Source organism: Pipistrellus hanaki (assembly GCF_964339955.1).
Source record: "Pipistrellus hanaki genome assembly, chromosome: 2".
Taxonomy (NCBI): Eukaryota; Metazoa; Chordata; class Mammalia; order Chiroptera; family Vespertilionidae; genus Pipistrellus; species Pipistrellus hanaki.
Window position 1 is genome coordinate 6,762,473 of NC_140504.1, and position 26,560 is coordinate 6,789,032.

At 51.7% G+C, this 26,560-nt stretch overlaps 1 protein-coding gene across 3 annotated transcripts in view; it reads left to right on the plus strand.

The window, feature by feature from the left end:
• Window positions 1-26,560, plus strand: part of AGPAT3 (1-acylglycerol-3-phosphate O-acyltransferase 3) — a gene marked incomplete at its 3' end in the record, with an annotated part of 69,248 nt that overhangs the window by 907 nt on the left and 41,781 nt on the right. The window lies entirely within an intron of this gene.

The window sequence follows — 26,560 nt, forward strand, 5'->3', positions numbered from 1 at the left end:
GATGGCTGTCAGAGGAAACATGATCTCCCGAGAAGGGAAGATGAGGGCTGCTGGCCCGGAGGCGGCCCGGAGTGAGCAGCGGCGCCTGGGTTAGAAGTGAGACACCTCCCAGACCAGGCCAGTGAGCCGGTGCTGGTGGAACTGGTGGGCCCTGGGCTGCATCCAGCCCGGAGGTTCCCTACCAGTTAAGTTACAGCGCTGCGGGCTGGTTGTACTCATTTGGGGATTGCTAACCAACGCCTTTCTCCCTTTAAAAGCCTCAGAAGCTGTCAGTCAGATGCTGAACCTCCTCTAATTGGATCACTTTCTCTGTGTCCCCGCCCCCTACTTTGTCCCTCCCCTGCCCCCCTGAAAGTTTCATAGTGAGTCTGTTACAGTTCACTTCTGTATCCATTCCTTGGCCACTCTCAGAGATGGTCTTGGTTAAGTGTTTGACCAAGAAGCTACAGGGGATGGACATTCAGCATGCACAGGGCCTCTCCTTGGCCTTGGAAACTGTAAGGTGCCTTAATGTTTTGAACCAAACTTTATGTGCTGGGTGGAGCCTCTGTTCACCCCACCTGCAGGGCGGGGGAGGGGTGCCCTACGTGGGCATCTCTGCCAGAAAACCCGTGTCTTAGCAGTAGGCTGCAGAGTTGGTGAGAGCAGGGCTAATGCCAGTGTTACTGGTGGTGAAGGCAGACACAGCAGGGGTCCGTGAATTGGTGGTGAGTCCTGATTCTGGAAGCTGTGCCCAGTGGGGGGATGCCCCGTCCCCGGGCTGGCCCACTCTGTACCCATGTTGGTGTGTCAGGGCTGCGGACGTAATCTGGGAGTTGCTTTATTTTGGAAGTTAGAACAAGAGCATCCATCGACCCTTTTCACTCCACTCCCCCTGGTAGCCAGCCGTGAGTCCTGACACGCTGGGTTACCCTTGACCTGTGTTGTCCCCGATCAGACTTTGACCTTGTAGAGTGGTCGTGGAAAAACAGGGAGGCTCGGTTACCTGCTGGAGGTCAGATCACAGATCAGCGCGGCCAGCATTTAAATTAAGCTCCACGGGACTCTCATCTTTTCAGATCCATCCGTCCGCTGGAAGTCTGTAAACTTTTTATCTCTGGTGACATCAGAGGTGGGAGGGCATGTTGAAACCCTTACACACACACACACACACACACACACACACACATACACACACACACACACACACAGGGAAAATGAAAAACAGATGTGTTTGAGCGGAGCCGGATGGACTGGGGTTTGTCTTGGGAGTGTCTAGTTAACTTGTCCGGTCACACTTGACCCTGAAACACACACGTTCCATTGACTTTCCATCTGACTTAGAGGGGGCTGGCCCCTCGATGTGAGCTGCTCCCCGCTTTGTCACCGTCAGCATGCACCTGTGGCAGGAGCGACGGCTTCCCCTCCCACCCTTGCCTTCCCCCTCTCGCCTTGTCAAAAACTCAAACGTTTGACTGTTACAGTTTGTGGCTGATAGATAGGGAGAGAGCAAAGCATTGGGCGGGTGGGTTACCTCCCTCCGTGTGTTTCTGAACGATTTGTACAACTGAGATCTTCGTTACTTCATCTTCTTATTGAGAAAACTTATCTCAGGTGGACTGAACGTTGTAAAAACAGTTGCTAAGAAATTTCATGGGTGTTTCGGGGGTGAGCCATTCTCTGGTCGGTCAAACAACGCTTGAAGTTTTAAAGGAGTCGTTTCACAGGGTAAAGGGAAGTGACTGTGATTTCATCTTTCGTTCCCGAAACCACTTACTGGTCTTTTAACAACGAATCCTAAATTACTGATTTTAAAATGCAAGCATGTTAGTGGCTCATCCTCTGACAGTCTTTTGTATCTAGTTACTTATTTGGCGCTGTTTGATGACCTCTGTCAGGCAGGTGTGAGAGAGACTGTGACACTTGTCACAGGGGCTGGGGAGCGTCTGTGTGTGTGTGTTTGTGGAGGGGAAACTGGGGCCGTGGTCTTGTCCCCAGGAGTCAGAGGGTTGCAGACACGTGTGAGATGTTGGTGTCACCACACTCAAAGGAACATGTGTCCTTGAACACGTGACAGGCAGAATTCTTCCTGGTCAAGTGCTTTGCATGGAGTGGGACTAGAAGCTGAAGCTGGGTGCGCCGGTGGGAGCGGCGAGAGGCCTGTCCCAAGGCGACTTGGGAGGCCACGTGCCATTCACGTGGAGCGTCTGGATCCCTCTGGAAAGCGGTGGGGAGTGAAATCAGCCAAAGAGCAGAGTGAAGCTGCTGCCAGGGAAGACCTCGCCCAGACCCGTGGCTTCCGGGGACCTGCTCCCTAAAGGTTGCACCCAGGCCAGGGGCTGGTCCTGGAACGCCAGGAGGGCTCTTTCTCTCTCCATCACGTCGTTTGCTGACCTGAAAACTGGGTGCGCAATGCCGACATCAGATGTGCACCCTCCCGTGTCATTTAGGCTCCGTGTGTTGTTTTCGTAGCAACAGCTTCAGTTCTTGCACCTGTCCACATTTTATCTGCTTCTTTGGTTGTTGGGTTCTCAAAACAGCGTGTAAGGACAGTAGTGTTGCCCCATTACACAGACGGAGAAACCGAGGTGGGCAGGCTTGGCCAGGGCCGCTCAGTGAGCAAGCAGCGGATCTAGGTTGCAGACAAAGGTCTGATTAAATCACATCGCCGGGATGCTCAGAAAACTCAGTAAGCGAAAGCCTGTGTTTTAGAAACAGACTGAGCGAGTGGATTCCCATAAGTCCTCACTCACAGACTTCTCACCTGTGGACGGAGTCAGATGATAGAGGCAGACACGAGGCAGGCAAGATGCTGCTTTGGAAAGAACAGAAACTCAGTTTATGTAGCTTCACTGTGCCCAGCGTTTTTCTAGACACAAGGCAGGGCTGAGCTGAAGAGCTGTCCACTGACCCATCACGTAAGAACATGCTGATGATTGCCTGAAACTCCCCATCGATCGATTTCTAACATAGGCGACTGTCCTGGTCTCATTGGAGTGATCGAGTGCAGGGATGTAACTTTTATTAGGAAGATACATGTAATTCTTACGGTCAGAGAGAAGTCACTCAGTGGACAGGCCTTGCAAAGTACGGTTCAGTACCAGCAATTTTTGCCGCATGAGACTGCAGTCACGTGGTTAGGTGAAGATTGCCTCGGTGTTGGTTAATCGGCAGGTGGACATCAAGGTGAGCGGTGCCAGGAGGGTTCAGAGAAGGCCCTGGTTTCAGCAAGGTCTCCTGAAGCTGTCACTCAGGCCCCCTCACTGCCACGCCTCTGAGGTGGAGTGTCCCGGCAGGTGCTTCCAGACGGATGACAGAGATCAGCACACACGTCAGCTGCAAAGGTCGCTCTCGGTTTTCTAAACCAAAGCCCATTATTTGCTCGCACACGCACTGGTGGCTGCAGGTCAGCTCCAGCTCCCGGCGAGCACCTGTCTTCCCGGAGCCCCGCCTGCTTCGTGCCTCTCGCTACTTTTCCTTCACACGTTAGAGTTATTGGATATAAACACTTCTTTTTTTTGTGAACAAAGCTACACGTGAAAGTTGTAGACACAGATTCCGACAGGGGCCAGGAAGGTGAGCCAGCGACGGAGCGATGGTGGCCATATGAGCGTGAGTGATGACCCAGCGCCTCTTCTGGGGCCCCCTCGCCTGGCCCAGCACGGACGCCCAGCCAGCAGGACCAGGTGGGAGCCGGACCAGAGCTACTGACCTTTGGTCTGCTGGGACGAGCCAGGAATCTGGATTTTTATATGCAGTTATTTTTAACAGACCATGCAGGCAAATGGAAAATGTTCGTGCTTTAATTCGACCAGTTAGACCCTATTTTTGCAACCTCTGGCCTAAAATATATGTTTAATTTTTGAAATAAAGTAACTGAGCTAATTAAGCGAAGACACAATGGGCACTTCCCAAATGCATGTGAGGGGAGCAGGACATGAATAACAGAAGCCTAAGCCTTTATCTGCAGATGAAAACCATATACATTGAGTGGCCAGATTATTATGTGCTCAGAGATCATAATAATCTGGCCACTCAGTGTATATCCTATATAATAAAAGGCTAATATGCAAATTGTACCCTCGACTAGGAGTTCAACCAGCAGACAGGCCGGCCAACTGCCCATGTTCCCTCCCCCTGGCCAGGCTGGCCGGACCCCACCCATGCACAAATTCATGCAATGGGCCTCCTACACACACACACACAAACACACACACACACACACACACACACACACACACTGTGTGGCCAGATTATTATGCATTCAGAGATTAAATAATCTGGCCACTCAGAGTATATATATTTTGAAAAAATAGTAAACGATTTTTTTATCGTTTCATAAAAGCTTTGTCAGGATTTTGATTGAAATTGTATTAATCCTGTAGATCCATTTGGGGGATTTTTAATCTTTATGATAGATATTCAGTCTCCCTGCTGTAGACATAGCATGTGTCTCCATTAATGAAGATCCTTGACTTGAAATTAGGCTTTATAATATTGCACATACTGCCTTAGACTCTGCAGTTAAATTTATTCCCAGACACTCATAACTTCTGTTGCTTTTGTAAGTGGTGTTTTAAAAATTTATTTTTAATTAAATTGGTTTCTAACTTCTTGTGGGTGTTGCACAGAAAGGCAGTTGATTCCGGTTATCAATTTTATAGCCAATCCCCTTATCCATCGTTATTTCTAGCTTTGTGAACTTGGGGGCTTTCTGCGCAGACATCCCTATTGTCTTGGGAATGGTGGCGGCTTTGCCTCCTCCTTGTGCTGTTACTATCTTTCCTTCCCACTTCACTGCCGGGGCCTTTGGGACGGGGTTAGATGGCAGCGTGACAGGGTGTTCTCTCTGGTTCCCGGTTTCAATAAAGGATGCTATTGTTTCCCCTTGTTGTGCTGGTGTAGACACAGGCTGATTGGTTCTGAATCATCTCATTGCGCCTCCCGGGATTAGAGGCCAATAAAGAGATTAAAGATTTACCTGCCGGGACCGGTTTGGCTCAGTGGATAGAGCGTCGGCCTGGGGACTGAAAGGTCCCAGGTTCGATTCCAGTCAAGGGCATGTACCTTGGTTGCGGGCACATCCCCAATAGGGGTGTGCAAGAGGCAGCTGACCGATGATTCTCTCTCATCGATGTTTCTAACTCTCTATCCCTCTCTCTTCCTCTCTGTGAAAAATCAACAAAATATATTAAAAAAAACAAAACAAAAACCTGTGTTTATATATATATATATATATATATATATATATATATATATATATATATATATATTTAAAAAAAAAAAAAAAAAGAGTTACCTCCATTGGTCATCAGGGACCCGCAAAAATACGGCCACGGGGAGGTGCCGGCCCGCCCAGCGCCTTGGCCCAGCGCTGCAAACGGGGCAGCGCTTCAGAGATCCCGTGGCCAGATCTGCAGGCGAGGCCATTGCGTGTGACCCAGTGTGCGTGTCAGGACCCGAGCAGGACAGGAAGGCCACACCACTTAGCGGGCGGGCCCTGGAGAAGAAAAATGTGGTGTGTATGTACAACGGAATATTGCTTCCAATAAAGTGCACACGATGGGAAGGAGATGAAGTGCCGCAGCCACCGGCAGATATGTGTGGCTCTTACAGGTGTAGGAGCGGAGGGCGTGAGACACAGAGGTACGTGCTGCCTGGTCCACGGATAGGAAGCACAAAAGCAGGCAAGACCAGGCCGTGCTGCCTGGAGTCAGGGTGTGGCCACTGAGGGGCCCCTGGGGACCGGAAGGGGACATGCAGGGCCTCCTAGGGGCACTGGGAATGCTTTCTGTCTTGATCCAGGAGTTGGTTACTTGGGTGTATTTAATAGTTGCACATCTGTTCAGGTTTTCCAATCCCGTTTGAATATAACCTGGTAAGTTATTTTTCTAGGGAGGCATCTGCATTAGTTACCTGTGCTGTGTGACAAATGGCACCAATGTTTGTTGGCTTTAAAAACAGCACTATCATTTCACAATTGCTGTGATCCAAGAATCTGGGCTCAGCTTAGCTTTCATGGGCTGCCATCGAGTTGTCGCTGGGCTGTGGTCTTATCTGAAGGTTCTATGGGGAAGGGTCCCTTTTCAAGTTCACTCATGGTCTGTTGTCAGGATTTTGGCAATTTTCTCATTGCAGCATGCAAGCATGAAAGGAGTGAGAGGAATAGAGAGGGAGGGAAATAGAGAAAGAGAAAGTTGCAGTCTTTCAAAACCTCATCTTAGAGGTGACCTTCCATTACCTGTGCTGTACTCTTTAAAAACACACACACACACACACACACACACACACACACACACGCATGTTTTTCTTGATTTCAGAGAGGAAGGGAGAGGGAGGGAGATAGAAACATTAATGATGAGAGAGAATCATTGACTGGTTGCCTCCTACACACCCCACACTGGGGACTGTGTCCATAACCCTGGGCATATGCCCTAACTAGTAATCAAACCGTGACCTCCTGGTTCATAGGTCAATGCTCAACCATTGAGCCACACCAGCTGGGGTTGCTGTATGCTTTTTGTTAGAAGCCAGTCTCCAGGTCTAACAAACCCTCAAGAGGAGGGGATTGCATGAGGGAGTGAACCCTGGGGGTCATCTCAGGGCTGCCTACCGTACTATCCATTTCCTTAAACTGGCCATTTCCTTGGTACAGAGGTCATTATATTTTCTTAATTTTAAAATCTCTACTGTGTCTGACATTAAGTTCCTCTTTGCATTCCTAAAATTGCTCTCCTTTCTTTTTTATTGAGTCATCTCAGCAGAGGTTTATCTATTGTAACACTGACTGCAGCACCGGCTCTAGCTTTGTGGACCATCTCCATGGTCTGTTTTCTGTGTCATTAATTTCTGCTTTCTTTGTCATCACTGCTTTCCACACTCCTTCAGTTTATCCTGGTGTTCTGCTAGGCTACTGGATTGAGATCGTTATTTTCTTTAATATATTCTTTATCCTTTTTTCTTTTTTTTCTTTATTATTATTCTTTATTGTTTCTGATTATCGTTTCTTAATTTTCAGGCTTTTTTCCTATCATAAGCATTTAAGGCTGTTACTGTCCGTGGCTCTGCTTTAGGGTAGCCTGTATGTTTTGGCACATAGCATTTTCACTGTTCAGTTATCAGCATTTAACCATTTCTGGTGTTATTCTTCTGTGACTCATGAGTGATATAAAAGACATCTTTATTTTCTAAATGTGTGGGGATTTTAGGTTAATTAATTTTTTATCCTCGCCTGAGAATGTTTGTTGATTTTAGAAAGAGAAGAAACATCAATGTGAGAGAATTGCCTCCTCTGTGTGCCTGACCGGGAATCGAACCCACAACCTTCTGGTGTACGGGATGATGCCACCCTTGCCCTCTGAAAGGGTCATGCGGTTTCCACTCACCCCAGTCACATTGGAAAGAATGACACCCTTCCAGGCGCCTACTAATTTTCTCATTTTCTGTTATTTCCTCATTTTGAAATCCAACACGCTAGGACCTCGTTGTGAGCTGTGACAGGGCCATGGTCAATGCTGTTGAGGACCGCGGTGAGCATGGAGGGCGGGTGACTGGCCTCTCCTCTGGAGGGCTTGGGGCACACCATCGGCTCGAGGTCAAGGGCATGGGTGACAGCGGCTCTGGCAGGTGACCCCTCGTCTCGGTCACGGCCTCTGCTCCTCCTCTCTTCCCCGTGTGAGGATCGGAAGGGCCACGTGTGAAAGCGCTTTGTAAGGAGGTGTGCACGCACCACGTACCTCGTGGGGTGGAGCAGGGACGTCCATGTGGCAGTGTGTGTGAGTCCCGGCCTCCGCCAGCACTTAGGAAAAGGGGCTCCGATGGGCCACAGGGAGAGGGGAGCAGGAACAGAAACATGGGCTGAGCTTTGCACGGATTCGTCCCCAAACTGGCCACGAGCCCGTGGACACCCGCAAGGGTCCCTCCGGCGTGCTCCCCTGCTGACGTGGGCTCCCCCGCTCTCCCCGTGGGCCCGACGGGGAGACGTGGGCTTTGTCCGGCCCTGTTCGCTTTGTCTGGATGAGGCTTGGTGGCATCAGCCCAGTGATGGCAGCCCAGTGTCTCGCAGGTGCCGAGCGTGGTAGAGGCGGGGGCATTGGCATGAGCTGTGCCACCCACCTACACCCAGACGGGGTGTCTGCCTGTCCACACAGCACCGCGTTCTGTGCCAGCGTTGGTGCTCCTTGTTGCTGAATCATTTCATGGCTCAGCAGATCTGGGAGTAGCATCTCTCCTTCCCTGAGAGCCACTAGCCTGAGAGGGGCCGGGCTGCTGGCGGCTGGGTTCACGCCGTGGCACTTGGCGGCTGATGGGCAGGAGCAGGCGAGGCCGCCTGTCCTGGTCTCGTGTCCTCAGGCCACTCTGGGGCGAGGGCTGCGTCGGGGGCCCCGGGAGAAAGCTGCTTTAGGGGCTCTGTAGGGCGACGTCAGGTCCGGGGGGGCTAATGGGCTCAGTGGGGCTGACCTCCCCTTCCCAGCGGTTTTGTTTATTGCCCTTTGTGTGGGGGAAGGGAAGGTGTGAGGAGCAGTTTTAACATTTGCCACCACATTGAGGGCAGGACAGATTTACGTAACAACAACGATTGTACCGATTAGTCTTTTTATTTCCCCTCACGTGTATCTGCCAAACAATGACATCAGCACCGAGAGGCGCCTGGCCCAGCACGGAGTCGGCAGCAGCGGCCCTGAGCATTTCAGATGCGCTTTATTTGACTTGGCGTGTAATTTGACACGTGTGACATGTAGTATGTCAAGTGTCCAGAACAAGAAAGATTTGTGCTGGGCGGGTGGTTTGATGACCGAGATGGTCCTTCCTGTTGTTGGGAGCGGGGCTGGGAGGCGCTGGGGGTTGAGAGACAGTCTGATAGAGAGACAGAGAGAATATAAATCAGAGAGGGGCTTCCAATACATAAGAACTTTTTTTTCCTAGAAAAAAAGAGAAAGTTTAAAAGGAAGCGATGATAATTACAAATTGTTGATGTGTGGTCATTTGTACTTATTTCCAGAAAGGGTTCAGTTTCTTCTTTCCCTTCCAGAGTTTACGGAAGAAGTAGAAAATTGGGAGTATTTGATAATCTTGTCATTTTTATTTCATAATTTGTGATGATGTTATATTTCCAGGAATGGGTTAGTTTATTTTTTTTAATTAAGAAAATGAAAACAGACTATTGAATCCCCACACTTACCATCCAGTGGAAGAATTAACCACCGTGAAATCATTTGAAGTCACAGAGCTCATGAAAGTAACATTTGTAACTTGTGAATGGAAAAGGGAGGTGGGAGGACAGGGACCCTCGGAGGGCGTGTCCGCCTGCGCTGCGCTGCCCCCCACGGAGCCGGAGCCCTGGCGGCTGGCCGGGGTCAGGAGGTGTGGTCAGAGTGACCTCACATGCTTTCCAAGAGCACGAGAGAGAGTGAAGACACCTCCCAAGATGCTTGTACACGGACCGGATGTTGGACATATTGGGTTGAATAAGACATATTATTAAATCACTAGAGGGAATTGCGAGAGAAGGTGCCCGCCTCCCGCCATGCGAGGAGGCGCTCCGTGGGCCGCCGTGGGATCAGGCCTGACTGGAGCCTCGGCGGCTGGGACCCGCGCCTGACTTCTTCTGCGCCCCCGCCCCTCCGCCCATGTCTGTTCTGGGCCGCTCCCTGTCTGTCTCCACTCCTGGCCTCACCTGCACATGCAACCTCCTCCTGTCCAGTTGTGACCCGTTATGGTGTCTGGCCTAATTTGCATATTACCTCTTTATATATTATAGACGTTTGCCAGTTTCTTCTCACTTGTTCATGTGGCTGCTAGAAAATGAACAGTTGGAGGAGCACTTCCCATTGTGGCTCCCGTCAAGCTCCCACTGGACAGGCTGTCGAGGCTCCGAGTGGCCTTGTGGGGGCGGGCCCTGTGACCTTGGCATGTCCCACACCTTCTCACCACTTTTATCCAGCCTCATACAGGGAAGTAAGAGAAGAAAAAGAAAAAGACATACATGATGGAAAAGAGAAGGGAAATCTTTATTCACAGGTGTGGATAAAGGTGTGTCTACAATAAGCTACTAGAACTAATAAGTGACACTTCAGTGAGTTCACAAGATACAGGTCAGTATAACGCTGGACAATATAGTAGCACTGGACAATTAAAATTTGTAATAAAACACCATGTACAACAGCAGGAAAAATATGAAATTCTTAGGGATAAATGTAACCAAAAAATGTACCAAAAGAAATTAAAGAAGTCCTTATAAATGGAGGGATATACTATGTCAATGAACTAGGACACCTAATGTTAACAAACTGTCAGTCCTACCAAAACTGACATGGAGATTCAGTGCAATCAAAATAATAATCCTGGCAAGATTTTTGTTTTTGTTTATTTTTTTCTTAGACATTCACAAGCTTATTTTAAAATTTAATGGAAATTCAAAGACCTAGAATAGCCAGAATGATTTTGAAGAAAAACAAAAGATGACCTGGTTTTAAGACTCTCTGTTGCTTCACTGATTGTGGGAAAGGTATGCATGAAGATCAGTGGGCTGGAATGATTCCAGAAACAAACCACATCTAGAGTCAATCAGTTTCCAACAAAAGTACCAGTGTAATTCAATGAGGAAGTGATAGTATTTTCAACAAACGATGCCAGGATTATTGGACACCCGTATGCAAAAACAATGAACCTTTGTCCTGCTTCTCCCCATTGTCAAAAAAGTCAACTCCAAATGGGTCATACGCCAAGTGTGGAAGCTAAAAACGACACGTCTGATAGAAGGAAAATGTGGTGTATACATAAGTGGAATATTATTCAACCTTAAAAACAAACACGCTTATAACATGGATGAACCTGGAGGACATCACGCTGAGTGAAATAAGCCAGTCACAAAAGGACAAATATATGATTCCACGTTTATGAGATGCTTAGAGCAGTCAAATCCATAGAGACTGAAAGTAGGATGCTGGGTACCAGGGGCTGAGGGACAGGTGTGTGTGTGTGTGTGTGTGTGTGTGTGTGTGTGTATGTAGTTAGTGTTTAATGAGGAGAGGGTTGCAACTGGGGAAAGTGAAAAGCTCTGGAGATGGACCATGTTGATGGTTGTACAAAAGTGTGAATGTGCTTAATGCCACTGAGCTGTGCCCTTAAAAACGATTAAAGTGGCCCGGCCAGCATGGCTCAGTGGTTGAGCGTCGGCCTCTGAACCAGGAGGTCAGGATTCGATTCCTGGTGATGGCACATGCCTGGGTTGCAGGCTGGATCCTCTGGGAGGGACTTGCAGGAGACATCCCATCAATGATTCTGTCATCATTGATGTTTCTATCTCCCTCTGAAATCAATAAAAATACCTATTAAAAAGGACTAACATTTGGAATTTTATGTATATTAACCACAATTTAAAGCAAACAGAAATAAGGAGTAAGACTGGCCAGTGGCCCAGGGTTTGGCTCCATTGGTCACAGCCGAAGGCCAGCTGTCCGGAAGGGAGCCTGGTGTGCAGGGTTTTGCTGGGTTTGGGAGGGAGCAAGAGTGCGAACGAGGTTGGGCAGCACTCTGTGCTGGAAGGACAGATCCTGGCACCCAGAGGGCAGAGGCCTAGGGCCGTTGGATCATGTGGCACGTGGCGGGAGGAGGCCATCTTCAGCTGCTCCCGAGCCTGCAGGGCGGTTGCAGTTGCTCTGTGGTCCTTCCCGGGGTGTGCTCATTTGTGAGCCATCTGTGGGGCCTCCCGAGCAGGCTGTGGGAAGTAACGGCTCGGAGAGGCCCCGAACGGGCTGTGGCCTTGGCATTTGCTGAAGGGCGTGGAGTGTTCCGTTCATTCGCGGTGGTCAGCTTCCCTGGCGTGTTTTCCCTCGGAAGTACGTGTTTATGCCTGTCACTTTTAGGCCCTCAGGGTGAAACCCTCTCAGGACGATCGCTTCCCCTGGACGTGCCAACCCTGAGCCACCCGGCATGTGTGTGTGTGTGTGTGTGTGTGTGTGTGTGTTTCTGTTCATGTGGGGGTGTGTGTGTGTGTGTTTCTCTGTGTGTGTGTGTGTGTGTGTGTGTGTGTGTGTGTGTGTCTGTTCCCCGGAACGGCCCTGGAGTGGGCCCTGCCCTTGTGATCTGGGCACAGCTCTTGCTGGCAGACCCAGAAGTCCATCTGCGTTGAGAGCCGGGCTCACCGAGTTAGCTTCGGTGACATTGAAGGACCTTGTGGAGCACAGTTGGGCCTCCGTGCATGTTGATTGATTTTCTTAAAGGGGTATATGCTTTTTTCTTAGGTATTTGTTAATCTGTTCCCATTTATCCAAAATCCAAATGAGAAAGTTCAGGTGTGGGGTTTCCCCCTCTGTTCTTTCCTGGGGGGCCAGACTACAGATGCCGCTGGGTCCCAGTGACCCGCGGGGAGCAGCAGTGGGCATCCCTCCGCAGAGCTGGGCCTGCTTTTGTTAGACCCCGAAGATGGAGAGACTCTTTGAGATAGACGTGGCTGTCCCATTTAGATGTCCAGGGGTGACGTGACCCCGAGGTCTGTGTGCGTGCTTGCCAGGAGGAGACCCAGTTCGCCGTGGGGCAGCCAGCTCTTAGGGTGCTTCCTGGGAGCCCAGAGATGATCGGCAGCTCAGGCGGAGAGCACTGAGTCGGTAGGGGGTACCCAGTTCATCAGAGTCTTCAGGTCCATCCCACAGAATGGCCTCCGGTCACCCGCACCCCCTCTTCTGTCCCCTGTGTCCTGGCTCCAGGCAGCCCGGGACCCTTCTTTTAGGCTCCGTGCTGACCACCGCCCCCCTGCACCCACAAGCAGTCTTGAGACCTGCTAGGGTTAGGTGAGCGAGCGGCAGGTTCCTTTCTGTTAATCACGCCTCCACAGGCAGCCTCCTGCCATTTCTTCTCTGGCCTGGAGTCACCTGTCTTTTATTTATTTATTTTAAAAATATTTTTAATTGATTTTTTTTTTTTTTTTTTTTTTTTTACAGAGAGGAAGGTAGAGTGATAGAGTTAGAAACATCAATGAGAGAGAAACACCGATTCAGCTGCCTCCTGCACACCCCTCTACTGGGATGTGCCTGTAACCATGGTACATGCCCTTGACTGGAATCAAACCTGGGACCCATCAGTCCGCAGGCCGACAATCTCCACTGAGCCACACCGGTTAGGGCTCACCTGTCTTTTAAAGTGTTGTCCACGAAGAGCAGGTTCCCGCCACCATGTCTAGAAGTTTGCACATTTAATTAATAGTTTCCAGTTCTCAGCAGGATGTTTAAGCCCCTGTGTAATGGTTATAACAAACAGTGTGCTGATGGCTACTATTTCGTAAAAAAACACACACACACACACACACACACACACACACACACACACACACACACGGTTTTGGGGATACGAGTAAGTTGATACAACCCCGTGCCAATCTCATACTTTTTGTATTTGTAGTCTTGACTTGTTTCAAACAATGTTGCTTACATATATGAACTGAGCACTGCAGTACTGCCTTCCTTTTCAAGTTAAAGATACTTTGTTTAGTGTCGCTTTAGAATTAAGTCTTTTCTTGCCAATCCCTATTTAGGAACCGTTACCATAAACGTGACACGAGCGGCAGCTCCCGGTGCTCTGACCACATTGTGAGTGCGGTACGGCTGTAGGCGCTGACATTCTGGATCAAAAGTGAAAGTGCTTTCTTCATTGATTTAATACTCAGCTTAGGGCTTCCCTTGTTAAGATGTTGAGAGCGGCTATTGTGTACACAAGAAAACCACAGTTACATTGTATCCTAGGGCTGAGCTCTCAATGCATCGCTTTCTTTTCCTGTCGATTATCACCTGCAGGGACTGGAGGATGCATGGGGCTGAGAGGATTCTCTCCCTCACAACGGCCCGGGGACCCAGGGTCCGGGGCCCGCTGAGCAGCAGGGGCTCTGGGCGACGCTGGGAGCCTTGCCATCCGGGAGGCGCACTGCCCCGGGCACAGCAGGTGTGTGTCCTCCGCTTGTTCCTGGGCTGTGGGGGCTAGAGGCCCTAGTCAGCAGCCGGCCCTCTCCCAGAAAGATGGCATTTGGGGCGATTGGAGACAGAAATCAGGTTCCTCTCCCAGAAAGATGGCATTTGGGGCGATTGGAGACAGAAATCAGGTTCCTCTCCCAGAAAGATGGCATTTGGGGCGATTGGAGACAGAAATCAGGTTCCTCTCCCAGAAAGATGGCATTTGGGGCGATTGGAGACAGAAATCAGGTTCCTCTCCCAGAAAGATGGCATTTGGGGCGATTGGAGACAGAAATCAGGTTCCTGGACCGGGTTTCTGTCCCAGAAAGGGGCGCCTGTTTTCTGGTGCATCCCACCCTGCGTGCTCCTGCTGGAACACGGGAAGGGCAGTGTGCACACGGGCTCACATGCCTTCGCTGTCCGGGTCGCCGGTGCTCCTCGGCAGGGCTGCCTGCCCCAGGCACCTGACCCCAGGCCGGCGCGGCAGAGGCCACCGTGCGGGCGCCGTCTTGTCTCCCGGACACCGCCTGCCTGGCAGCTCCTTATCTCCTGGGGCCTGGAGCTAAACCTGAAGCTCTCCTCTGGAGCGGCCGAGCCGGGAGCGCCAGCACCTCGTGTGCCGTCGATCTGGCTCTGTATCGGGGGTTCTGGCTGGAACAGAGGACGGTGGGGAAGGGCATCGGGGGCCCCGTCACATGTATCTGTCTGGTGGCCACGTCTCGTGCAACCTGAGCTGTCCTGGCCGCCTCCTTGACTCGGCGCTTGGCGTTGCCTGGTGAACTGAAGTGAAGAGGTGAGTCCATAGCACCACCAGGCTGAGCCGGGAGGCATGGCCCAGCCCAGACGTTGAAGGGAGGTCCCAAGCAGGCCTGGCACCGGGGTGAATGCCACCCAGTGCGGCCCCTGCGCAGTTTCAGTGCCACTTTGCTCTCTTCGCCGTCCTTCCAAAGTGGGTGTCTGTCGAGGGGGCGTGCGGGCAGCCGGCAGCCTGGAGGAAGGGCAGGCGGCTGCCGCGGGCAGAGCGGCATCCGTGTTCTACCACCGTCTCCTGCGGCTCTCCGTTTTCCATAATGCGCCTCCAGAGCGTCCTGGACTTCCTGTGTAGACGATCATCTCATCTACCAGTGGCAAAAGCTGTGTAATCTCTCTTTTCTTATTCCCGGCGTTCTGTCCCTGTGGCCACAGTACGTTCTCGGTGGTGGGATGGCGTCTCGATGGGCATTCCTCAGGGATGAGTGGCATTGCACTTCCCACCCGCCTTTCCCGAATCCAGTGAAATAGGCTTCTTTTCTTCCTTTTTCTCTTATTGCCAATAATCAGATTAATTGATTTTCTTTCTTTTTAAAAAAATATATTTTATTGATTTTGTACAGAGAGGAAGGGAGAGAGATAGAGAGTTAGAAACATCGATGAGAGAGAGTCATCGATCAGTTGCCTCTTGCACACCCCCTACCGGGGATATGCCCACAACCAAGGTACATGCCCTTGACCGGAATCGAACCTGGTACCCCCTCAGTCCCCAAGCCGATGCCCTATCCATTGGGCCAAACTGGCCTCGGCAGATTAATTGATTTTCTATAGTAAACTGTTTCTGTGTCCTGGTATAAACAAAATTTGGTCATGATTTTATTTTATTTTTTAAATTTTGGAGCATTTTTAAAAATATATACTTTTATTGATTTCAGAGAGGAAGGGAGTGGGGGTGGGGGGAGAGAGAAACATCAGTGATGAGAAAATCATTGATCGGCTACCTCCTACATGCCCTCTACTGGGGATTGAGCCTGCAACCTGGGCATGTGCTCTTGACCTGAATCGAACCTGGGACACTTCGGTCCGCAGGCTGATGCTCTACCCTCTGAGCCAAACCAACTAGAACAGTCATGATTTTTCTTTTAAAAACTGCACGGCTAGAATCAGTCTGCTAATACATATTTATGGTGAGTATCCCATCTATATTCTTGTCTGCGATGGGCTCAGTAATGGGCATTTTGTGTGGCTCCTGCTGTTTCCTGGAATGCCTTGACCGTTTCTTGTTCAGAAAATGCTGACTTTGGGACTGAGAGGTTATTACCTTACAGTAGGGGTGTCGAACTCAATCAGAGAAGGGGCCAAAATCTAAAATCCAGCCTAAATCGCGGGCCGAATGGTTTACTGAACAGTCATAAACTGACAATGTCATAAACTGACAGCGGAGTGCAGTGATGACAGCGCGGTGCGGGCCACATTGCAAGGCCTGGCGGGCTGGATTTGGCCCGCGGGCCTTGTGTTTGACACATGTGCCTTACAGGGAGTCAGTAGTGAGTGAGTCACCTTCAGGGGAAGCATATAATGAGTGTCTATAATCTTTTATACTGCCTCCACTTGCTGAAACTGGTTTGGCTCAGTGAATGAGCATCGGCCTGCAGACTCAAGGGTCCCAGGTTCAATTCCGGTCAAGGGCATGTACCTTGATTGCAGGCACATCCCCAGTAGGGGGTGTGCAAGAGGCAGCTGATCGATGTTTCTCTCTCATCGATATTTCTAACTCTCTATCCCTCTTCCTTCGTCTCTGTGAAAAATCAATAAAGCATATTTAAAAAAATAAATTGCCTCCACTTTATGGAGTGTTTTTATCAGGAAGTGAGGTTGGATTTTGCTTACTAACCTGATCAGCATTCTTCTTAAAGAAACAGAATGAATTTTATTAATAGATTTCCTACCACAAAATCATGGTTGTATTCATGGAGCAAACGCTTCTTGGCCTCCATGTGTTATTTTTTTTAAATATGCTATTAGATTCTCTTTGCTAATTTTTAAAGGAATTTTGATATGTATATTCATAAGTGAAGAGCAGTGGTTCTCAAACCTTTGATCTCTTTACGCTTGGCAGTATCAGGACATGCTTTTGGTTGATAAACTGGAGGTGGTGGTGCTGGTGGTGTTTCTGTTTGCCTCTGGTGGGTAGAAGCCAGGCATGCTGCTAATATCCCACAGTGCACAGGGCAGCCCCATCACAGAGTCTCTGGCCCAAATGCCAGGAGTGCCCTGGTGAGAACCCCCCGGTGTTGATGTATATACTGTTTTAGAAACTAACACCAAGAACATTTAAAAACCATGAATAATTTATTTAAAACAGCAGCAATAGCTCTTTGCTGGTTTGGGTCGTGCGGGGAACCATGAGCAGCTAAGTCCCCCGGGACACCCTGCACCAGGCGGTGCGGAAAGTCAGCACAGGAGGCGGCCCAGGAGGTTTGTGCAGACGGTCGGGCTGCAGATCGGCTTGAAAAACTGTGACCCTCGGAAGGACAGACGCTCTGGGCACCGCCAGGCAGAGTCCACTCCTGCCCCACTTTCTCCACATGTGAGCTGGGCGACCAGCAGCCCTGTGCTGAGGCCATGGCCGGGCGCGCGCGCGCGCGCGCACACACACACACACACACACACACACACACACACACCCCACACGGACATGAGGCGCTGAAGAAAAAACTCAGAAAAGAGTACGAAGCTGGCCAAGACGTACGCTGTCTTTGGCCTCAGAGTCTCTGGTCAGGCAGGTCCCATGAGTCCCGGGCCCAGGCCTGGATCAGCTCCTGCCCTTGCTGACCCCAGTGAGAACGTGGTGGCTGAAACGCTGAGGTGCCAGCTGGTGAAGGGGATGCGTGTCTGGCAGAGGCTGTCGGCCACGTGAAGGTGACGGGGAGGAGCTTGAGTGTAACATCCCCGTAGCTCTCAGCTTCCCGGTGGGCTGCTCGGAGAGCACTGGCAGAACATGCGGCTTCGCACACCGGGAGCCCCCGGGCCGGCCCCGCGCCTGGACTGGCACAGCTCAATAAGCCAGCTGCTACCATCAAGAAAGCAGTAAGCCCATTGCCCGTTAACATCAGTAACATTTTTAAATAAAGAAAACTACATTTTTTTCAAAACGGTAAGACAATGTAGTGAGGAGCGTGGCATTGGTTTATATTTTTGCAATATAGTCTCTTTCATGTCTGACTAATGGCGCAGGGATCTGTGTCAGCAGTGGCTGAGGTTCCTGAAGAAACTCCTGCCTCACCCAGCACCGCCTTGCTGGGGGGAGGGGAGCGGGGGGACGGGTCAGGGGACTCCCAGACCCCCTGGCGGCCCTCCCGTCCCACTGAGAAACGGATTAGACGAGCCTCCGCTGCATTCGTTCTCACGCTGCGAACGCACGCGATGCCACACTTGCTTTGTGCCGGGCTCCTGGGAGCTCCTTCCTCGCCGGGACCTGGGGAAGGTAAACAGTGTCAGGATGCTCTGTTGGTACAGGCTGGGTGGAGTCCTCCTGGGAAGCCCTCTGGGTTTGGCCTCTTGCATCAGCTATGACAGACAGCGCTTGTAATTCTACCAAAGCAGGTGTGCTCAGGCGGCCCATCCCTCCTGTGTTCCTTTTTGTGTAAATTTCTCTTCTCTAGAAAAGTATACACTTGATCAAGGTTTTCAAATTTATTTGCATAGAGAGATGTGCAATCACTTCCAGGATTTAAAATAATATTTTCTTCGATGCTTAGTTCCTCTTTTCTTCATTTAGTCATTTTATTCTCTTTTTTCTTAATTAGTTTTCTTTTTTCTTGTTGAAGGTGACTGGTCTTATTGATTTTTTTTTTTTTTTTTAAAGAAACCATCTTTTAAAAGTGTATAACTAATTGTAATGTTTTTCTCTAACTCACTATATTTTACTTTTACCTTTATCAATTCCTCCAGTTACTTTGTAATTTTCTTCCAAGTCTTTCCCCCCATGCATTCTCTTATTTCCATGCTTTCATTTCTAAACATTTAAAGTATTTAATGCAGTACCTTCTCCTCAGAGCCCTGCTGTCGCTTTCATTATGTCTTCTAGACATTTTCTACTGCTGAGGAGCATCTGCGCTGGAGAGGAGCATCTGCGAGGAGAATGCTTAGATTTCTGTTTTCTGACTTTGTTACGAATTTCTGGAGCATATTGTTTGTATCATACTTACTGTTTGGAATGTGTTGAAAACGTCTTTGTGGCTTCATATATGGACACTGTGTGTGGGTGTTTCTATGAGTGACGGGGAGAGGGGTGTTCCCTCTTAGCAAGTGCAGGTCAGCTGTGTCTCAGGCCATGGCATGGCCTTGTCCCAGGTTCTAGCCCCTCCCCCTCCCTCCTCCCCGACCTCTGTTCTTGACGGAGATGTGGCAGCGTTTCTCGTGGTCAGCTGCAGGGACTCGTGGCTGCTTCATGACATGGCGGGCCGCTGGGCTATCTGGTACACAGGTATTAAGCCATCAGATTGTTAAGGATTTTAGTTCTAGCCTTATAAATATCCCTGCTTTATCATTTACTGTCACTTACCTGGATATTTTATTCTCTGATATCAAGCATTTGAACCCTCTTTTTACCTGCATTTCCCCGATACACATCTATTCACCCTTTTTGGCCCTTCTGGCTGGCTTTGGTCAGGTACTTCTCTGTGAAGCAGCTCCTCTGCTGGCCGGTGAGCTCCGCTGGATTGAAGGGATGGACGTGGTCCATGTTTTGGTCCGTGCTGTTGGTATTTGTGTGTGGGGGGTTACAGATAAAACATGTTGCCATTCACAGACACGCTCACGGAGCACATGGCCTCTGTTCTCCGCCCTCAGGTTGTTGTGTGTTGTGCTGAGTTGTGTTTTGGTGTGGCTGGCCGGAGAGCTAGGGAGGCGTGTGGTTTGTCTTCATGGTCACCAGATCTTCCCTTTCCTCCTTTTGGGAGATGCCTAGTGTTTCTGCACTAAGAGTGACAGGAAAGCATCCTGTACCTCCCCTCCCCAGGCCCTGCCTCCCCGGGCACCTGCTCTGGCACCTGCTCTGGCACCTCCACGGGCCTTTCTGGCCCGCCTGTCAGTTCCTCTGCTCTCAGTCCCCACTGCTGCCTCTGAAGCCACAGGCTCCTTCCCTCCTGCCTCCCTCCCCTCCTGCCCCTGATGCTGGGTGGTTGTCAGAGCATCGGACACTGGGCCCTCTCTGCTCAGGCGTCTTCCTCCGGGCAGACTCGTCACAGCTCGTCCGTGGGCCTTCCGGGTGCTTCAGGTGGGTCCCTGGCTCCGTTGAGGGTGGAGGTGTGGACTGTTAGCAGATGGAGCCGCTTGCTGCTGTGCCCCAGCTGTTCCCTCCCCAAGCCTCTTGCCTTCAGGTCAGTTTCACGATCCTACTTTGTTGTCCAGCATTTCTTGGTGAGTGTGTGTGTGTATTTCCCTTTGATTTAGTTTCCTTCTTTCTGAGACACACTGTTTTAGCCTCGTCCTTATAAACCCAGCAGATGGCTGGATTTTGCTGCTGCGTGTACTTAATGTGGTGATGAATATATTTGGACTTTCATCGACATCGTTATTTACTATCTCCTTTGTGTCCCCATCTTCTCTTGAATTTAACCTGTTAAACCTGTCTGTCTGTTTCCACCCTTGGAGTGGTACCTTACACATCGGGATGCATGGTCGACTGAGCTAAAGCTCATCGCTGCCTCTACTTCCTTCCCGAACAGTATCAAGGCCTGAGAACCAGGACTGGTTCCACCGTGTTTCAAACCCACATTTCCTGGGCACACACAGCACCGTGTGGGTGTTTGCACCTCTGTCCTCTATGGAGTCCTGGCCGTGGCCCTCAAGGGGCCCTGGGCCCTGAAGACGTGACCCTGGAACCAACCCCAGGACACGTGGGGCCAGGCTGTGCTGCTCTGCATGGCCGCTCAGCACTCCCCGCCTCCGCCTTCCCAGGGCGCTGGCCACGCCTCCTTGCACAATCACTTCTCCGTTCCCAGGGGCACACAGCTCTGAGGTGGCAGGCCCATGGCGCTTGTCAGTCCACGCTGATACCCATCATCACCCGCCCACACCCTTGAGCGTGGGGACCCTTCCTGGGGCAGCTTCCCGGACCGCCGGGCAGGTGTGCGGTGGACACTCGCCTGTGTGTGTGCGTGCACCTCCCTGCGTGAGGGTGGACTGGGGCTAGAGCGCAGTGAGCTGCTGGTTTTGTCCCAGCTCAGGCCACGCGAAGAACTTGAAGAGACCTTGGACTTCATCAAAGTCAGGGAGAGCTTTGCAACAGCCAGTGATCGGTGCCTCTGACAAGTTTCGGTGAGTAATAAAACTAGGGGTTGGTGGCTGTCCTTCGTTAATGAGTAATTAACTCCACGCTGCCGATTCTCGGAGCTGGCTTGTCCAGGGTGAGGACTCATTTTTTAAAAAGTATATTTTTATTGATTTCAGATTGGAAGGGAGAGGGAGAAAGAGATAGAAACATTAATGATGAGAGAAAATCATGGATCAGCTGCCTCCTGCACACCCCATACTGGGGATCGAGCCCACAATTCGGGCATGTGCCCTTGACCAGAATTGAATCCAGGATCCTTCAGTCCGTAGGCCGACGCTCCATCCACTGAGCCAAACCGGCCAGGGTGAGGGCTCATTTCTTGAGGAGACCCTGAGCTCTAGAGTCTGGGGTTCTGGTCGGGGCTGGCGAGGTGGGCATGCCCTCCAGCCTCAGTGTGGACAGGCCATAGAGGATACCCCACGAGACCAGCGGCAGGAATGTTGTCAGGACGTCTTTTTACCAATTTCTCTGTATTTTGATGCTATTTTGGTGAAGGTTTAACAAATATTGGATAGATTATTGTGAGGATCTAGGCTTCTTCATTTGGAGTAAATGCTGTCTAACGAAGATTTCCTGCTAGAAGTTAACATTCTTAATCCCATGGTCTAGACGAGGAGCAGGAACCGGTGGGGAGGGGAGGTTGAGGATGTCGGGACCAGGGATGTGTAGGGAGGCGAGGCGCTTATGAATGGGCTTGGGCGCTTGCTCTCTGGTGTAGGCACTTGGTCGTACACGCCTTCAGATGTCAAGTTGCTTTGGAACCCGCGTAGCTATGGCTAAACAGAAGGGAACACATGTTCGTGGCTGCTGCGAAGCTGGATCTTGGGGTTGGGAGCTCTGGGTCCCGTGTGGTTTGTTGGTGAGGAAAGGATCTGGATAGCCACTAGGTGGGCTCCCCACGTCCCTCCGCGGGGCCCCCAGGAGGTCAGCTATGCCATCAGATAGCGCAGACCTCATTCAATAACTACTCACTTAGTGGAGGGTCCCCCATGTGCCAGTGCCCCACTTGGTGTTGGGGGCAGAGGGGACCACCATTAGACCCACACAGACTAACAGGAAGCATGTGTGAAGTCCCACTTCCAGTCATTTGTGCTCCATGGACTAGAGTCCTGAGAGGTACGTGTTAGTGGGCAGCCGGGAGGCGAGGTGACAGTACTGAACAGATAAACACACTCGAGGTGCCAGATGAACTGTGCTGAGAGGGATCTGCGTGGGGCTGTACAGGGTGATGGGCAGCGTGGATGCCGATGGGCGACCCTCACAGGGTGTGGCCAGGAGCAAACACCCAGCACCAGCAAGCTTGCAGGCTGGCGGGCGGGAAGGTGGGCAGGTGGGCAGGTGGGCAGGTGGGCGCAGTGAGGCTGGTGAGGGCCAGGAATGCAGGGGGCAGGCCCAGGAGGCCAGGGCGCCTGGCTTAGTAGACATGAGGGCATGGCTTCTGTCCTTGGCTCTGTTCAGCGGGAGGCACCTGGGGGTCCCGGGGGCGTGGGCCAGCTTGGCATGACCCCCAGTGGGTGGAGAGAGCTCTGGCTTCCCATGGATTGCAGGGGACAGAGTGGAATCGGGAGAGGTGATGGGCTGGCGACCCAGGGGTGGAGAGCAGACAGGCTTGCTAGCAGGTTGGGTGTGCATGTGGGAGTATGTGGGATATGTGTGTACACATCTGCGTATGTGAATGCGTGTGCGCACACACGTGTGCGACTGACAGAGGCAGCACTGGGAGGAGCACCCTCATCCCAGGAAGCATGAGTCGTCCTTGGAGTTTGTGTCTGTCTGAGACCTTGTGCTGCTGCTTGGCAATATGACGGTCACCTTGGGGACAGATGGCCAGACGGCACCCAGGCACTGGCCAGGGGTGGGCTCTCAGCCTCAGTGTTTAGCCGGACTTTCGAGCTGTCTCTCTGCCTGGCCTGTGCCAAGGCCCCTGGCTGGCCGCACCGCCCTCAGGAGGCTGGGTGGGGAGTCTGCACCTCCTCGGGGTTTGCAGACCTGCCCCCACGCCTACAGGACAGGGGAGGCAGAACCAGGAATGACTAGGAAGAGGGGAGGGCCGTGTGCCTTGTCCTACTTCCCACCAGGATGGCGGGACGGCCTCACAGCGGAAGGCACATGGCGAGAGGCTCTGAGCTTGCAGGATCCCGGTCATGTGACCCATGGCCAAAGGCTGGAGGCTGGGCAGGAGGCTGCTTCTCTAGGGGTGGATGGATGTGAAGGGTGGCCCCGGCTTCAGGAGACCAGTGGGGCTGAGGAAATGTCCCAGCTCCGGGGCAGTATAGGAGGCCGCTAGAGATGGGTTCTCACACCCAGTTTGTGTGTCCAAGACGCAATTTATACCCACAGCACAGGGGCACACTTCACACGCACACCATATACACACCACACACCACACACACAGGGTTTTGTTTATTTAAAGACACAGAGCCGAAGCAGTTATGGCACATGTTCCATCAGTGATGGGCGTCTGAGACACTGCCCTTTGTGCTTGCCTCTTTAAAATTAAAAACATATGTAAGTGCTAAGAGAGGGACATAGGAAAGGGCTCCTCCCGCACAGAGCTCTCCTGCAAGGAGGCCGCCCTGAGTTCGGTGAGAGGACAGGTGTCAGCCACGCATCAGGCGAGGACAGGTGTCAGCTGAACCTGCTGCCGGCAAACCTTGGGTGAGGGGATCTCACGGGCCCATGGGCAGGGTGTTGGGTCTGGTCAGCAGGACTTGGGGCCGGGGTGCTCTGTGCACGGCGAGGCCAGGCCCTGGTTGGTGAGTGTCTGCTCCCATCAGGCCTCTGCTTTCCTTCTCAATGCTGCAGGCGAGTGTGCTCTGGGAAAACAGCTGGTGTGAGAAGAGAGGCCAGGGGAGCAGGGTGGAGTGGGGACCGCTGGGTCTGGGCCCTGCTGGGCGCAGCCTCCATGGCTCTGTGGCAGGAAGCTCAGACGGGAGATTTGGGGTGAAAGGTGGTACAGCGGAAGTCGGGAACAGCTCAGGTAGTTTCCATTGACCCCAGGATCTACTATGAGATGCTCCTTTGCCATAGAGTTCTACATGTGTAAGGAGCAGGTTCAGCCCAGGTGGGCAACAGATCAGTGCCGACCAGTCTCACCTCCCCCAACCCCCCATCTCCCACCAACACCGAGACAGCCCACACAGCCACAGGGACCCAGGCTCCCTCTGACGTCCCTCTCAGCCTGCAGCCCCGTCCTCTTGATTTTGTCAGTGGCTTCAAAAAGGCTGCTCCAGCCTTGCCATTTCACCTGCATCCCAGGCTGGAGGGGGAGAAGGGCACGTGGCTGTCCCAGCTGCAGGGTGCTGGGACCTTACCTGTGGCCGAGCCTGAGTGTGCCTGACAGCGTGTCCCTGATGGTGTGAAGTGAGGGGCAGTGAGGTTCGGACTGGCAGTGTGTGGGGTAGCACTTCCCTCTCCCCTCAAGGTCCCGGCTGATCTAATCATCAAATCCACACGAGACAGATTCGCCCTAGAAAACGGCCAGGTTTAATGCAAATGTCCACATGGAACCCCACATACACGAGCGGTTCCGAGACAGACAGGGACAGTGAGGTAAGGTTCCTGGGAGCCTCCGCGGGCCTTTGCAGGATGGCGAGAAGAGCAGGTGTTCAGTAATTAGTCTGTCCTGCCCCATAGAGAGCCCCAAAAGGTCATCTCTGACCATCTCTCACTAAGTGCAAGGCCCCTAATTCAATTCTTCTAGGTTGGTGGGCGTGGGGACAGAAGTTTCTCTTGAGCCCACAGGGTCTTGGTTGTCTTTGGCTCAAAAGAATCTACAAACCACAGAAGCATATCTTGGGGTGCTCATTCTGAACCCCTATAGCAGCCATCTCCTTCCTACCACTCCACAGGATGGTCAGTGTTCCAGAAATCAGGTGTATCCGTGCCCTTTGACCTGGATGTGATAAGAAGGCATCCTCTCCCTCTCTCTGTGCTTCCCTCTTGGCTGCACTTGGCACACGCGGGCTGTTCTGCAATCGTCGCCCTGCGTTTCTGGTTTTCGGAGTGGGGGCTGGGCAGGCCCTGGCTTTCCGTCTCTGTGAAGATAAAAAAAGCCGACAGCCACTGCCTCCAGCAGGACCTCTCCCTAAGTGCTCCCCCGCCTTGAGTGGTGCCCACCCCCTGGACGTGGGCAGCTGGGCACTCTGCCCTGGACCCTGCAGCGGCTGCCCCGGCCACCCCCGCTCCTGGCTGCCCTCACCGTCCTATGAGCAGAGATTTTAACTCGGGGTGAAAAGGAAAACTGGGGAGCCCCTGCCTCCCCCGTGGGAGGGGCTGAGGGCAGGATAAGAGCTGGGCCCTCTCCCGCGAGGGAGCCGCCCTCAGCTCTGGCCGGGACGCTCACAGGTAAGGGCAGGCTGCTCTCTCTCCAGCAGAACCCCGACCCCACCCCCTCCCCATGGAGCAGGCACCGAGTGCTGGAGGGAGAGAGGGTGGCAGTTGAGGGCCACACATCTCAGGCTCCACCGTCTCCGTCCGAGTCTGCACTCCCTGTGGGTCCGACTCTCCCTGAGCTCTGGCCACGGAAGTGTGGGCGGGTGAGTTATTTATCCCGGACCCTCCGCCTTTGCTTGCCCGGAGCAGCACCTGTCCCTCTAACACGTGGGAGGTCCCTGCAGCTGGCGTCTGTCCTTCTCCACCCTGAGCTCAACTGTCAATGTAAGAAGTGTCCAAACTCGTAGAGAAATTTTTGTAAGAGTTTCTTTGAGCCAAACTGATGACATATGTCGGGGAACAAGATCTCAAAAGCTCTGAGATTTTTTACCTTCTTATATACAGTTGAAATCAAGAGAGATTACATGAAGGTGGGGAGAGCAGGGCAAGGATTGGATTACAGTGCAGTTAACAAGATTGTTCTCTCTCTCTCTCTCTCTCTCTCTCTCTCTCTCTCTCTCTCTTTCTCTATTGTTAATTCTCACCTGAGGGTTTCTTTTCCACTGATTTTCAGAGAGAGTGAGAGTGAGAGGGAGGGGGAGAGACAGGGAGAGAAACGTCGACATAAGAGAGACACATCAGCCAAAACCGGTTTGGCTCAGTGGATAAGCATTGGTCTGTGGACCAAAAGGTCCCGGGTTCGATTCCGGTCAAGGGCATGTACATTGGTTTTGGGCACATCCCCAGTGGGGGGTGTGCAGGAGGCAGCTGATAGATGTTTCTCTTTCATCGATGTTTCTAACTATCTATCTCTCTTCCTTCCTCTCTGTAAAAAAAATCAATAAAATATATTTGAAAAAAAAAAAAAGGAGAGAGACACATCATTGGTTGTTTCTCACACACACCCTAACCAGGGCCAGGGACGTCTGGTGTTTCAAAGGTGTGCTAACCTAGATGCAGGAGAACAATGGACAGGGCTGGCTTCAATCCTTCCACTAAAAAAGTTATAGGCCTGGGCCGGGCTGCCCACCACGGGCTGCCCAGCTAGGAATTTATGATGGGATCATCCGGTGAGAACTTCACACAGAACCCGTCTTCACCACAAAATGAAGGCAGGGCTGGGTGAGTAAGACGTCTCATTGGCGTCTGCCTTACAGTCATCTTCGGGGCCTCC